The sequence below is a fragment of the Petaurus breviceps genome, unplaced genomic scaffold (genome assembly GCF_028583685.1).
Source record: "Petaurus breviceps papuanus isolate PSGF00001 unplaced genomic scaffold, PetGlider_PUasm1.0 90895, whole genome shotgun sequence".
In the NCBI taxonomy this organism is placed as follows: Eukaryota; Metazoa; Chordata; class Mammalia; order Diprotodontia; family Petauridae; genus Petaurus; species Petaurus breviceps.
The window spans coordinates 18,470,807-18,487,027 of record NW_027187372.1 but is presented as its reverse complement, the minus strand read 5'-3'; positions in this window follow the sequence as shown (position 1 = coordinate 18,487,027).

Here is a 16,221-nt window from a genome sequence, read left to right as displayed (position 1 = left end):
ATTACAGTCTTTCATAGGTTAGCTAATAGAGTTCTGCCTTTATCCAGGATTCAGAAAGGCAGTTCATGGATAATTTGGACTCCTTAGACTATATTTCCACTTCTTTAGCATGTCACATTTCACATAATTATCACACAAAGTAAAGTATCCTCACAAAGTTAAAAAGTGCCACATTGTTACCTGCTTATATATTTTATATTTTATATGTGTTTTCAACTAAGACTTAGTAGACTGCTAAGTGGCACAGTGGATACAATCCTGTGTCTGGTTTCTAGATAGACCTGAGTTCAAATCTGGCTCCAGTGCTCACTTGCTGTGTGATATTATGCAGGTCATTTAAACTCTATATTCCTTAATACACTGGAGAAGGAAATGGAAAACCCCTCCTCTGTCTTTTTCAATATAACACCATATGGGGTCATAGAGAGTTGGACATGAATGAACAACAGCTAAGATTTATAAGGGAAACAAAGCTATGTTTTACCATATATAATTTCAAAACTTTTATTCAATTTATTTAGTTCTCTGCAAAAAATTACAAATGACAGACACTTTTATTTGGTTTTACATTAAAAAAAAGATGATACAGAATTTGCTGTCATATAAAAATTGTAAAATTTTTATCTTCCAATCAGAAAATCTTAGCACAATGGGAAGACTGTTGAATAATCAAATAGAATGTCTTTTTGTTGCTGTTTTAAGGAGAAAGAATAATATAGTAGAAAAAATTCTGAGTTAGGAATCAGGAAATTTCGATTCAATATATGATATTGCCATAAATTAAATCACTTTGGGACCAATAATTAAAATATCTGTCTACTTGTAAAATGAAAATTGTAGGTGATTAATAGGCACACTGATAGAAAAATAAGCACACATATATATGCCTCACTCTCCTTATTCCAACCATATTTCTACTTCCTTTGCATTATTTGAAGTTTTCCCACTTCCAAGATCATAGTTTTTAATGATTCCCAGCTACATGGCATTACCAGAAGACTAATGGTATCAAAGAAATTAGACCATTTTTTTTTAACAATGACAAGCAGTTGAAGATCATTTAGTGGTTTATTGGAATTTCCCTGATGCTATAAAATCCAGTTGCTTTACATTTATTTCTTTTTGAAGTTCATTATCTATCTCAAACATCTTTCCAAGATGTATACGTTCAGAGAAACTAATTTTATAGGTAACTCATCAAGACTGAGTGATGCATATTTAAAGAGAGATAGATCTATATATAGATCTATATGTAGATATAGCTAGATCTCTCTCTATATATATTTTATCTATGTATCTATCCATTTATTCATTTCCCCCCTCTTATGAGTAAAATTAAAATGATCCCCTTCACATTGGTATTAAGGTGTGTTTTAGGGGCAGCTAAGTGGCACAGTAAATAGAGCATGGGCCCTGGAATCAGAAGGACTTGAGTTCAAATATGACCTCAGACATTTAACACTTAACTTTGTGACCTTGGGCAAGTCACAATCCCTATTGCCCTGCCTTCCCCCTTCCAAAAAGCAAGGGGAAAAAAAAGGTGTGTTTTACAATCTAATACATGAAATTATGTGTTCCTAATGGTCAAGAATATATTTGCTTTTGCTGGAATAATCTAGCATGACCCATTTATTTGAGTATGGGTAAATTCTTTTATCCAGACAAAAAACAGGTAATTTTAACTACTCAAAGGGCAAAAAAAAGCCTGCCTTAATATTAAAATAAAATAAACAATGTTAAAATATATGTTTTGATGTTTTCCAAAGAAGAAATCTGACAGACATTAAATAATTACTGATACTGCTAACATTAGATTATACAATAACAAAATAGCTGTTTTTCCTTATGCAGACCATACTTAATGTATATTTTTATCCACCTTTAAAAAATAATGCTTATACTTGGTAATGTTATGTTCACAGGAATACAAAGACTTGTCAGCCACCCATGCATGAGGAGAGACCTTCTGCTTCCTTCAGTGACCTTTATTTACCAATTTTCTTTTCACAGTAAAAAAAAAACAGTCCTTTCCTCCCTCATTAGACCTTTTACATCAGAAAATGGCTTACTTAGAAGAAAGAGCACTTTTTTTCTTCTCCCTAACAACCTTGATGACTCATTTCTATAGCAACATTCAGAATGAACATGAACCAAAATAATATATTCCAATGGGCTGAAATCTTTATATTTCATTTTAAGAAGCATGAGAAACAGCACAAACCATGTTATAGAATTCATACATAGTGTCTCATAATAGGTACTTAATAAATGTTCATTAAATGAACCAAGAAATTTCAAGCTTCAACTGAATGTATGCCAAACACTGTGAAGTGTATCAATGGAAGGTTTAAATTTGGGGATTTTTTAATGAATATTTACTACTGCTAATGATAGTATTTACATAGTACTTCACAGTTTTCAAAGTACTTTTCAGACATTATCTGTTCTTAGCCTTAAAACAACCATGTGAGGTAAATAATATTACCCCCATGTTGCAGAGGAAGAAACTGAGGAAAGCAAATGCTAAATGAGTTACCCAAGGTAAAATAGCAAGTAAATGTCTGACGCTCAATAGTTATGTCATTTTTTCCTCACTCCAGTTCCACCATTCTCTCCATGGAGCCACCTACCTCCCTATTTTGTGCTTTCTATGTGCAAGGCAATCTTCTAGGCTTTGGAAAAAAGGTCCTATATGTATTGTGAAAGATATGATCTTGGAGAAGGGAAGACCTAGTTCCATGTCATGCCTCTCATACATATTGGCTGTATGGACATAGATAAGTCACATAACCTGTCAACGTTCTATCTGGGCAATTCTTTCAGTATATAAATTACAGATGAATTATCATTTCACAGAATTAACTGGTTCTACACAATGGATTTCCTACACTGATAAAACCACTTTTCACTACTCCATTACCACTCCACCCCCCAAGTTACATATATACACTTTACTTACATTATACCATCTTATCATCACAACAGTCTTCTGAGATAAGTACTACAGGTCTTGCTCCCTTTTTTACAGATAAGAGAACTAGGGCTTGGAGAGATTCTTGTCTTGCTAAGGGTCATATAACTATATAACCATTACTTAGCATCATATAACTATGTGACTATAACTAACATAGAACTCTCCTAACTCTAAGTACAATTCTTTTAACACTGACATGGTATATACAACCAAAATATAATATATGGAGCTCATGGTTTAATTAGGTGGAGATGCCATATAATACTAACTTAAAAAAGTAGAATACTCAGAAATTTAGATGAATCTGCAATCTTACTGAATTTGATACTTTCACCAATGAAAGAGGATAGTTGTCTATCCTCTGGGACTCTCATTTATATCTACACATTGATCTTTTGCTTCAAGTTTGATTGTTGTGCTTTGTTTTCACATTACAGACATTTTCATATAATTCTCATTTCATTAGACCTCTGTTGTGACAAAGTAAAACAGTTAAGTAAAACTAATATAACATGGATCTCCTGTAAAATGCTTCCAATACTTAAATGAAAACCATACTTAACTATTTAAACCTTACAGAGGAAAGAGTATCCAGGAATAGAAGGTGGTCATCAACAATGCCAAATGCTTAATCAGTTTCAAGGAAATTGAGGACTGAGAAAAAGATCATTTGATTTGGTAATTAAGGGATCATTGCTAATTACGGAGAGGGCAATTTTAGGTGAATCATGAAGTTACAAGGCAAATTAAAGAGGGTTTAGAGAAGCGAGAGGAAAAGAATTGGAGGCATCAGGTATAACATTTTTCAAATGGTTTAGCTTAGAAGGGGAAAAGATATGGGGTATACTACATTCAGTGATTATGATCAGGTTTGATGGATTTGTTTTTAGGATAGAGGAACTTTAGTGAGTGGGTTAAGGAATCAATTACAGACAAACAGAAGGATTGTCTTGATGTGTTGAGGACCCACTTGAGATTAGCTAGTATATATCTGTAGCAGCCTTAGTCCTACAATTTCGTTTTTTCCTCCAGTTTTGTCCAATAGTATATGAGTGGTAGTAAAACCAGCAAGTGGGAATAATCCAGGGTTAAGGGTTGGGAAAATTAATCAATGGTAAGACAACAGAACAAGGTAATAATGAAGAGTAGAATATAGAGTTCAGGGAAACTGGTACTTTCTCCAGCAGCGTTATTCTCTGGCTATATTTTCTCTAGTCCAGCCTCTTTTCTCATCTGTATCTTCTTCAATGGCATTTCTACTTCCTCTAGGAAGTAGAGCTCCTTCTCCTGGACTTCAAGAATTATTTTATTAGAGTCTAATTATAGTAGCTCCATTGTCCTTGAAGGTGGGAAATTCTTGTAAAAAACCTCTACAGACCTTTTCCATTTTTATCTGTTCATCTTCCTGTTTCACCTTTAATTGTCTTTGTGACTAACATACCTTAGTTGTATCTCTAACCAAGATTTTCTAAAACTGGTTTTCTTTTCATGAATTCTTCCTTTTTTTGAGGAGTTGATTATCTGTAACACTTTATACAAAGCTGGCATTCTAAATCAGTATTATCCTTCCTTGATATATCTTTTCATTTGGAAAGATCAAGTGTTTGGTGACTGAGGTGATTTCTAATCTTTTAGTCTCTCTCTTGGTGATAAAATAGAACAAATTATAATGTGAGCAAATTAAGATGATAAAATATTATTGTTCTTCAGAGGAAAGAGATGTTATATCATTTGGGAAGTTAAGATACTATTAAAATATAACCAATTCAAATATCTTCATAATATTTGAATTTGTTACTATTGACATTTTTAACTTTAGATTAATAGTTATCCACATTTCTTATTTATGTTTTTCACAGTGGCAAATTGGAAATAAAATATTTGACAAAGAAATGTCAGTAATATTCAATGACAGAAATATTTTATTGTGAGTAAAGGGCTTATATAATACCTTCAACATTATTCTAACAGTTGATAGCATAAAGATTGCCTTTATGCTAAAAGAGACTTCAGGGAGTATTGATGGCCTTATAACACTGTATGTAGCTGCTCTGAGGTGGGCAGTAGGTCATCTACCTTCAGGAAGTTATTTTCTCTTTGTTATTTTGGAATGACAGTCAGTCTCCATGGGTTTGTTTGAACTTGATTTATCAGAAAGAATGAACTAGAGTTTCATAGGATTTCATTTGTGAAATCCCATCTAAAATTTTCTAATATTTTATTTGTCCTTAAAGTAAGTTCAGAAATTCTTTTAACACAGACACTATGTATGTATGTATGTTAAATGACTCATGTAAGACTGATATGTTCATTTTGTTAACTCTCAACAATTTTACTGACAAATGAAGTCATCTATGTTTACTCCAATAAGTCATTCATCAGGCTTGTATTTGAGAGAGATAACGCGGCAATTCCTTATGCCAAAACAAAGTACAAACAAACACCTCCCTTTCTCTTCTAGAAAGAATACTGGTAAAACCTGATGATAGCAGGGGAAAAATGTGTTGTTGTTTTTTTTCATGCTGCAGTATTCCTCATGGGCTACAATGATGGGTTACAGTTGCTTCTATATGAAAATTGGAAGATTTGTGTTACAGCCAGTGGAGTGGGAATAACAAAATTATTCTTGAAACAATATGGTCAATACAGCAATTATTATTTATTTCCATAAGGAGAATACTTAACTTTTTATTTAAAAATGAATATTTATCAATGTTGAGATAAAGAAAGGCATTTAAAATAACATGTTTTGAGGTATGTTGCCCAAAGGGAACTATTCCACAAATTCAGGACTTAGAATATGGATAGAGAAGATGCAGTCCCTTCTAAATATATTTCCAAGGAAATGTTGACAGGAGATGTTCAAACATTTGTGATGGCTTAATGATCTTCCCAAACCATGATGAATTTGTCATTAATAATGTGGTTACTAACAACTGGCACAGGGCTTTTTGTTCACTTACCTGCTGCTATTTTTGTCCTTTATATTTGACAGCTCAAGTTCAATAGATGCTTTTCTGGGATCTGGACCACCAGCTGCAATAGGGTAGAAAGGTCAGCTTTTCATGTAATAAAAAGGAATGAGCCTGTATTGAGATAAAAATGAAATTCTGAATTTACTCTTACGAGTACAATAACGGGCCAGATGGCCAGTGATAGGAATTTGTGTCATAAGTTAATTGGTAGCAAGCTGGTACTGCCACCACAGACACTTAGCTAATAAAGCATAACAAGTTAGATAATTTCTCTTGTTTCTTTCCAAAATATTTAGAATATTGCCATGTTCTCTCAGATTCTTAGTGAGAGGTTATATAAACAAATATTCTTGTTACTTTTTCAAGGGGAGAAAATTTTCTTCATTTCTGTCATACTTTTAATGTCTTGTAATCTTTACATATTATCCCCATTTCTAAAAAATGAAATAAAATACATGCACCTGAATTAAATGCTTGGTTTCAAAGGTGGTTTGGACCAAAATCCTGCTGAGATGATGCTGGCACATATCAGTTTGAGTGAAAGAGATATTTGGGATAATTAAATCTTTTTTTTTTTCTGTTGAGCCAGGAGCTTTAATAGTTTTATCACTTCCCTCTATTGACACAAAGACTTTTTCAGTGCCTGAAACAAGACAAGAGTGGCTTTTCTTTGCTTGCCATCTGCCCTCTATTACCATATATATCTAAATTGTTTTCTGCTTCCACTTGTTTCAAAGCTATTTTTTCCTCCTCTAAGTTCATCTAAATACCTTCCTAGAGATTTGTTCTTTAGATTTATTTTCATTTCCTTGCATCCTTTTAAAATGAACTTTCTTCAAATTCCTTTAATCAATTAAATTTTTGTTTCATATTTTAATGAATTAATCTGCCAAGAATTGGGGCGGCCAGGTAGCACAGCGAGGAAGAGCACCGGCCCCAGAGTCGGGATGACCCGGGATTGAATCCGGGCTCAGATACTTAGCACCACACCCAGAAATAACTGGCTGTGTAACCTTGAGCAAGTTACTTAACCCCAATTGCTTTTTTAAAAAATCTGCCAAGAATTAGAATAGGCATTTATCACACACATATGTATAAACATGTATGTATATATGTAAGTATATGTATATAAGTATATGTGTATATGTGTACATAGACAGACACAGACATCAAATGCATATAGACATATCCAAATATATAGACAATTTCTAAATATATAATAATAATAAAAGTGATTCCAACTATTTATCATTTTATACATACATTTCAAATATTAACACATGCACAAATTTTGAAAAGCAGAATTAATTCCTAGCTCAAAGGTATAATAAATATGTTTTCTTTTTTGTAGGAAGCTAAGTGACACTGTGGATATGCCTAGTCAGAATGATCAGAGATTAAATATGGCCTTGTACATATATTAGTTGTATGACCCTAGGTAAGTCATTTAAACTCTGTTTTCTTCAGTTTTCTCCACTGTAAAATAGAGATAAGAAAAGTACCTATCTTGCAGGGTTGTTATAAAGACCAAATGAGATTAATATTTGTAAAAAAAAATTTTCAACACTGCCTGACACATTAAGGTACTATAAAAATATTTAAATCCCTCCCTTTCTTCCACTCTAAAAAACTTGAAAACAGAATTCCCTCATTTTGTCATTTTTTCCACCACACTATATTTCTTGTAATATTTTAGAAATCAGATGTTTTTCTTTTGCTAGTTTCAATTAAATTGTTCAAAGAAATAGACTGTTGGGGCAGCTAGGTGGCACAGTGAATACAGCTCTGGTCCTAGAGTCAGGATGACCTGAGTTCAAATCTGACCTCAGAAAGTTAACACTTACCAACCATGTGACCTTGTGCAAGTCACTTAACCCCAATTGCCCTGCTTTAGCCCCTCCAAAAAGAAAAAAAAAGAAATACACTGTTCAGAACTATATTTGTCATTAAGCAGTAATTGAAAAACAGGCACTAGTCTTCTACCTATACACCCTTTTTCATGGCTACTTTCTAACTTCGGTTTTTATTTGCCACCCAGTTCTCACCTGTGGCTCCAATAATCTATAACATATGCAACAGCCACACCCTAGTAATACTGTTTTGGCAGACAGGCTAAACCAGGTTGAAGGTAGCCAACAGACCTCAAACTTATTGGAGTTAGAGAGATTTCTGCCACAAGCATGTGAAAACTTCCCTGGTGGAGTAAGTAGATATAGACAATTTGTTTTAACAGGCCATGAAGATACCAGAAGCAGGTTCCATGGAGCACTTTGAACTCAGTTAGACATAGGAGATGCCAAAGTCATCCACTGCATCTGTAGCAGCAAGCACCCTAGCATACCCAGGGTGGCTGCCAACACAGGTTCTTAGATATGATTCTCCAAAGGAAAGGAACTCAAGATGGGTTCAAACATATACAGAATACAAACAGAAGTTACAAGCAGACAGAGAAACAGATCAGCAGACAGGGCTTCCCACTGTCTGACCATTACATCCATACCTACTCAGTTACCAGAGAGGGAATCACCAATATCTGGGTTTTCAAAGCAGGGGGGGTGGAGGGTAGGGGTCACCAGCTGCCCAGAGTTTCATTTGGCCAAATCAGCAACTCTTCCCAAAGTGAGCCCCACAGTAAAACCTAACATCAGGGTATATATAGCCTTCTGCTGGGTCAGAGACCATCACAACCCTGGTGACCCACTTCCCAATCACAAAGAAACAGGTGCGGGCATTCCTGAAAAACAATCCTCCCACCACAGGCTCCAGGTGATCACATTCAGCCCATTTGGGGGCAGAGCATATTCTCAAACAAGGGAAGGTTCTCAGAGGCACCTAAAACTATCAAAGGGCCTACGGGCAGGGAAGATCTTCAGATTCACATTCCCATAACAACATCCCAAGCCATAAATGGTAGTCTTGTCTATTGTTTCACCACTGGACTCATATGACTCTGGAAAAGAGAGTGAGACTTACAACTCCATGTAACTCACTTAAATCCAATTTTTGTATGAGTTAAAAAAATGAAAAACAAAATATGATAAGGTTTTTAATTTTAAAATAATATTTATACATATATAATTTGTATGCTACTTATTTCTACATAAATTCCAGAAGACTAAGCTGAGGGGCTACATTTCCCTTTTAATCCATTTCCTCTGAAAATATACATGTAGTAACCATATGTAATTACTAAAAATCACTGACCTCGATGAGTTTGTTTTCTAATATGAACAGAATACTGACAGATGTAGAATGAGAATCAGGAATTTGAATAAGACAAAGCAAACAAAACAATTAATTCATTACCTGGAGAGTATAGGAATCAGGAATATTGAGTTACAATTCTGTCTCAAACACTCAACAGTTTTGTGATGGTAGTCAAATCACAATATCTCCATCTCCCAGTTTTTCTCCTTTATAAAATGAAGATGATACTGACCTTACAAAGTTGATATGAAGAAGCTGTTAAAGTAGAGGAAAAGCCAAGGTATAATGTTTTTATACACACATAAATATATGGAAATAGATATGAATATGAACATATGAATATATTAATACATTCATATATATGAAATACATTTGGATATTAAACCTTTTATTTATAAACTAAGGTTCGACTGGACGGCCAATAAGTACCATGCTAACTCTGAGGTTTTAATTGACTGTTAAATCAGTTACACAATCTTTCAACCTAACCTATAGTAAAAGAGTAAAACTAACGAATGGTGTCCAGAGAGAATGCATAAAGATATGTGGAGACAGTTAACTGTTGGGAAACAGAAGGAAAATAAAAGGGGAAATAAGATGTAGAGAGATTGGTAATAACAGTTAAAGTAAAGGATGACTATGAATTTGTTTACCTTCATCTTGCTCAAGGCAATAACATTCTTACCCTGTTTGAGTAACTTCATGGACTATGGAAAATAAAAAATAATGGTAGTTATTTCAAGAAAGACAGAAGAAGAGCACTCTTCTCATCCCTTTGTGATGGGAGTGAAGATATGGATTTTAAAGAACTCTGAGTAATCATATCCATCTTTAGTATTGATATTTGTTTATTAAAGAGTCTGTTGAGACGTTTTAGTGCGTAAAGCTGCAATTGTAATATTGTTGGTGTAGGAGGTTGTCTGAATATCTACTGACAGTCCCTTCCAGACTATTGTCATCATCTGCTATGTTCTATAGAGTTATAGGAATAAACTATCCAAAAAGAATATATCCCAAGGCCTACAGAATAGGTGACAACATAGTTTAGAGGTCCTTCAAAAGTCAGACCAAGATTACTGCACAGTAACTTCTAATGGATCTGTAATATTATAAATTATATATTCCCTGTTATTGTGCCAATTTAGATCAGTTCTTGTGCATCTATACCCTATATCATATGACTCCCCTTCATATTTTCCCAGATATTCTATAACTAAGGCAGGGTGGGAGGTGTCCAGTTATTGTTATGGTAAGCAGATTGATATAGTTTACATATGTACTATCATGTAAAAATATTTTCATATTAGTCACAGTTGTAAAAGAAGAAACAAATTAAAAACACAATAAAATAAATGGAAAAAATGCTTCGAACTGCATTCAGAAACCATCAGTTCTTAATCTGGATATGGATACCATTTTCCTTTTTAAGTCCTTTGTACTTGTCTTAGATTATTGTGTTGCTAAGAAGATCTGAGTCATTGATCATTACACAGCATTGCTGATACTGTGTACAATGTTTTCCTAGTTATACTAATTTCACTTTGCAACAGTCTGTACGAGTCTTTCCAGGATTTTCTGAAATGTGTTCATCATTTCTTATTGCATAATAGTATTCCATTACATTCACATACCACAGTTTGTTCAGCCATTCCCCAATTGATGGGCATCCCCTAAGTTTCCAATATTTTTCCACCACAAAAACGGCTGCTATAAATTTTTTTTTGCATATGTAGATCCTTTCTCCTTTTTAAAGATTTCTTTGGGATACAGATATAGTAGTGGTATTGCTGAATCAAAGTGCATGCACAGATTTATAGCCCTTTTTCAATAGTTCCAAATTGCTCTCCAGAATAGTTGAATCAGTTCACAACTCCACCAGCAGTGCATCAGTGTCCCAATTTTCTCACATCCTCGCCAACATTTATAATTTTCCTTTTTTTATTATATTAGCCAATCTGATAAGTATGAGGTGGTACCCCAGAGTTGTTTTAATTTGCATTTTTCCAATCAAAAGTGATTTAGAGCCTGCTAAATTTAGAGCACAAAGCTAAAGATAGCTTTGATTTATTCACATGAAAACTGCCTGTTCACATCCATTGAAAATTTATCATATGGGAAATGGCTTGCATTCTCATAAATTTGACTATGGTGCAGTTTCTCATGATGCACCATTAACTTCTTCATTGCCTGTTCTTCAACTTTGGTTCTTTGGAAACTGTGTTGCAATATTACACAGCATCATATAAAAATTGGCGTTAAAAGATGGACTTTTGTGAAAAGAGAAGCTTTGCTTCACTAACACAATAGGAAACTTAAAAAAAATCCTCTTACTATTCAAATGCCCTCCAAGAAAGTGGCAAAGGTCTTCAGCAAGGAAACATATTCCTGTTTTAGGTATGTTTATTTTCAAAAATTATAGGAACATCAAATCGAGGATGGCTCTTGTCATATGTTTCAAAGTGTATGTTTGCATGTGTGGGAGAGGAAGAGAGACAGAGAGAGAGAGACATAGAAACAGAGACAGAAAGAGACAGAGGGACAGAGAGAGACACACAGAGAGAGAAACACACACACACACACACATACACACACACACACACACAGATAGAGAGAGGGAAAGAGTCAGAGACAGAGACTTTAAGCCAGCATTTTATTCTCTTCAATCGAATAACATTTTAACAGTGAACAAAGCATTATTTACACTGACATATTATATTCACACACATATATATAGTATGTATGTTTTCACATACATATATACATCCACATACATGCATATTGCATTGAATTCACTATACCTTTCAGTGTGATTGTAAAGATGTGAAACCACAGAAGCCTGTATGTTAGTCATTTCTTACACATTCATCAAGGGTCTCCTTGTATGTGTAGATTATTTTCAAATTTTTAAGAGATGGAAAAATAATTATTTAATTTTGTAAGTTTGATATTCTTTCAGTCTACTTATTTGACATGGTAATTATGTTGGAACAAATTTCCAAACCTTTATTATTCTATCCTTTTCCATGCACTTTAAAAATTTATCTTTCATTAGCTATAAGGCTATGTCAGCTCTTTTTAAAGATGAAAAAAATTTGAATTGGCATTTATTGGGAAGACTGTGGTAAGACAGGCCCAATAATATAATGTTGGTGAAGCTGTAATTCATCAAACCACTATGGGAAACAATTTGGAACAATACCCAGTAAGTCACTTAACTGAATATACCCTTTGACCCAGACATATCACCAGGGAAATACTGCAGAAAAGTCAGAGAGGGAAAGGATGTGCATGTACAAACATTTTGTACAAGCACTGTTTTGATCTCCAAAGAACTGGAAACAAACTGGATGCCCATTAATAGGGGAATGGCTCAACAAATTGTGGTATATGAAAATAATGGAATGCTATAGCACAGTAAGAAATTATTGATATAAAGAATTAAAACCTGGAAATATTTTCATGAATTGGTGCATAGTGAAATGAGCAAAACCAGGAGAATAATGCATATGATGGTGATAATTATGTAAAGGAAAACAATTTTGAAAGTCTTTAAAAGACTGTTCAACACAATAGCCAATCCTGACTTCAGAAAGTTATTCCTTGGCAGAGAAGGGATGAAATGTAAATTTTCAGTCATGGCCAATGTCTTGATTTGTTTTACATGACTATACTTATTTATTAGGGTGTGGAAGGGATGAAAAAGGAGAGAAGTAAGAGGTGATACAGAGCAAAAGATGAGTAAAGATCATCAATAAAATGGAAAATCAAGAAGTATTAAGAATTGACACAAACAGAGCTATGATAGCTATCTTGTTAAATTTAATATACAATTAAACTATTGTGTGTTCCTGAATGTTTTAGTTTCATATATAATCAAAAGACATTTATTAAACTCCTACTATATGCCAGATACTGTATTACATACCAGAGATGAAAAGAAAGGCATAAGACAGTCCCTGTCTTCATGGTATAAGCATAACATATAATGCACTTCCATAGTCTTTGTTGTATATTGAAATATACAGCTTTTTGATGACTGTCAAATTCAGAATAATAAAGAACATACACAAAAAAGGAAAAGGTATTGTCACCTTAAGACCATTCTCATTACGTAGGAGTTTGGTGTCCTTCCACAGTGTGTGTATGTGTTTGTGCCTGGCCTTTCCACTATCTCATGCAGCATATCTGCAATTGTGATGTTGGGATCTGAATGAGAGATATTTGCACTGTCTTTGATGGTGAAATGAATTTTAATAAAAAATATGTGTATAGGTATATGTCTATGTATATCTATACATGTACGTATGTATGTGTTTCCATTTTTCATCTGCTTTTTTGTCCTTCTGGTTTCATATTTAAAAGTCTTTGGAATGTCTTTGCTTAGCTGGATCTCTTACAGTGCTTTAGGCTTGCTTTTCCATCCACTATTTTTCAATATTTTATGAGTTAACACTTCTCATTATCTTCCACCATGCTTTTCCATAACATTTTTACAATCAATTTTAAATTCTTAATCAAACTTGTCCTTGTCTTCAATTTCTTTCTACATATAAGAAGTCAAAGTTTTTTGATAAATTATCTGGTGATGCTCTCTTTATTATGGTAATAGATTTAGTTTAAATTTCTTAGCAAAGTTTTGTAACTAGCATTAATATTGTTTTCCCTTACTATCTTCCCACTTTCAGCATCAATAACTTGTTTAATTACTTTAAGTTGAAGTTGTTTTGATTGCATATGACATCCTTTTGTTCATTTTTATTATCTTCTTTTACTTTGTATTAATTTTAATAAGTCCAGGGTCTGACTTTATATATGCTGACAACCAAATCTAATTCCACATTTAGCCATCAACCAGTGTGCACTCTTAGGCTTGGAAATATCCCCTAATGCCTGAATCCCTTCCAAGAATTCCCATCTGAAGGAACAGACATAGAACCTGATCATTTCCCTCTGCAACATTCCGTGTATGGACTTCTTTTCCCATATGCCACCTGCTATTGCCCTTATGGTAATGGGGTAGTCAGATCTCCTGTTTCTCTCTCCAGCCCTGTAATAGTCAACTTGTAAACATGTAAAATAAAACTATCTTCTGACCTCTTCTTCTTGTTTTCTTAATCTCATTCCCCTAAACCTAATCCCACCTATGCCTTAATCCAATCCTGCTAACTACATTGTGCTTTCTGAAATCCCTGTTCCATAGCAAAGAGACCCCTTTTCATTTTTCAGTTTCATCCTCTCATGCTTTTTCCATTTATTATCCCATACTGAGGCCTAGTTCCCTTCCAATGACATGGCATCCCTAACCTCTTCAGCACTGGCTAAAATTTCTCTCACATACACATCATTCTGATCCTGATGAGAAATTTGGGATATTTCTTATTCCTCCTTTTGATATCTAGAATTTCTCTTTTCCTCCTTTAATCAGTGTTTTTTTTCCTCTTTTGAAATGCAAATTAAGGGGTGACTAGGTGGCACAGTGAATAGAGTACTGGCCCTGGAGTCAGGAGGACCTGAGTTCAAGTCTGATCTCACACACTTAATAATTAATAGCTGTGTGACTTTGGGTAAGTCATTTAACCCTAATTGCTCTCCCTTCCCCCCTCCAAAAAAAGCAGAAAAAAAGAAATACAAATAATTATCATTCTTCATAAAATAAAAAAGGAAGGTAGCTGTAGTATAGTGATCTCCTTCCTTTCTCAGAGAAACCAGGCCTTGGCTCACCATCTTCCACTTCTCCATAACTCCTATGTACTTGAGGGTACTTTAATATTTATCTAAATATTTTAAATGATCCCTTCAAAATTACCATTTCATCAACCTTAAGTCTCATGACCTACTCTTTTTATTGACTTCAGCCACACTCATGGCTATTCATGCATCAGATCTTAGCATTCCCCACAACTCTTTTCTTCAATACTTCTTCAGATCATTTTATCTACTCTAAATTCACTCTCCTTTCTCCCCAACATTAACCCAGTAGTTTGTCATTTCAACTTAGCATGGCTCTCTGCTCTCAGATGCCTTTCCCACTTACCCTATTGCCATTTTTCTCTTGCCAAACCTCAACCCTGGATTACTTAGATCATCTATCTTCTCCACTAACCATAAATAGCAGAAAAAGCTGGAAGAAGTCCTATAAAGCTTGATGACTCCATAAATTGAAAATTCATGTTATCAATTTCAACTGTCCCATCTCTAAAATATGTCATCTCTTTTATTCCTTTCTAAGTTCTTGTCCATCTCACACTTCAAAAAACCTATCCTAAAATGTCTCTCCCCTCTCAGAATTTTAAAATATATCTCCATATTCACACCAGGATAAGAACTTTGTCTCTTATTTGAATTAAAAAACATTGCAACCACTCTCTAAAAACAAGATGGTAGTTTTACTTGCCAATATTTATCCCTTCCACATATGTAGTGGATCCAATTCACTCCCATTTTCTCCAGGAGATTGCGTCCTCAATCATTACTGCTCTCTCTAGATTCTCCACCCTCTCCCTTTCAACCAACATTCTTTACTACTACCTTCAAACATGACCAACTTGCCCTTTCTTAAAAAAATTTGACAGAGATACACAATACACATATCCACTAAGAGGCATATAATACATATATGTATCTATAAAAAAATATATAACCAAAGAATAATATTTCATTGTATATTTGATCAATCGGATCTCTGAAATAAATATTTTCAAATTATATATATACATATATGTATATGTATAAGTATATACACATATGAATTTATAAATTTATATTTGTTCTCTATATTTTATGTTATTTCCTCCATTATAATTTCCTTATGGTTGAGATAATTATGTTCTTAGTCCTTGTATTACCAGACCCTAGCAATATGCTGACATGTAGTACATGCTTAATAAATACTTGTTTAGTAATTAATCCAGGCATGACTACCCATATCAGTAGCAGTAGGAGTGGCATCTTTTTTAGGAAGCCTGATCTGGTTTTATTTAAAAGGTGTGGGTTCAGGATCATTATTTGTTTTCCTTACTTGTAGTAAGATGCACAAAATGTCCAGTCTATGGGAAATGGTGACAA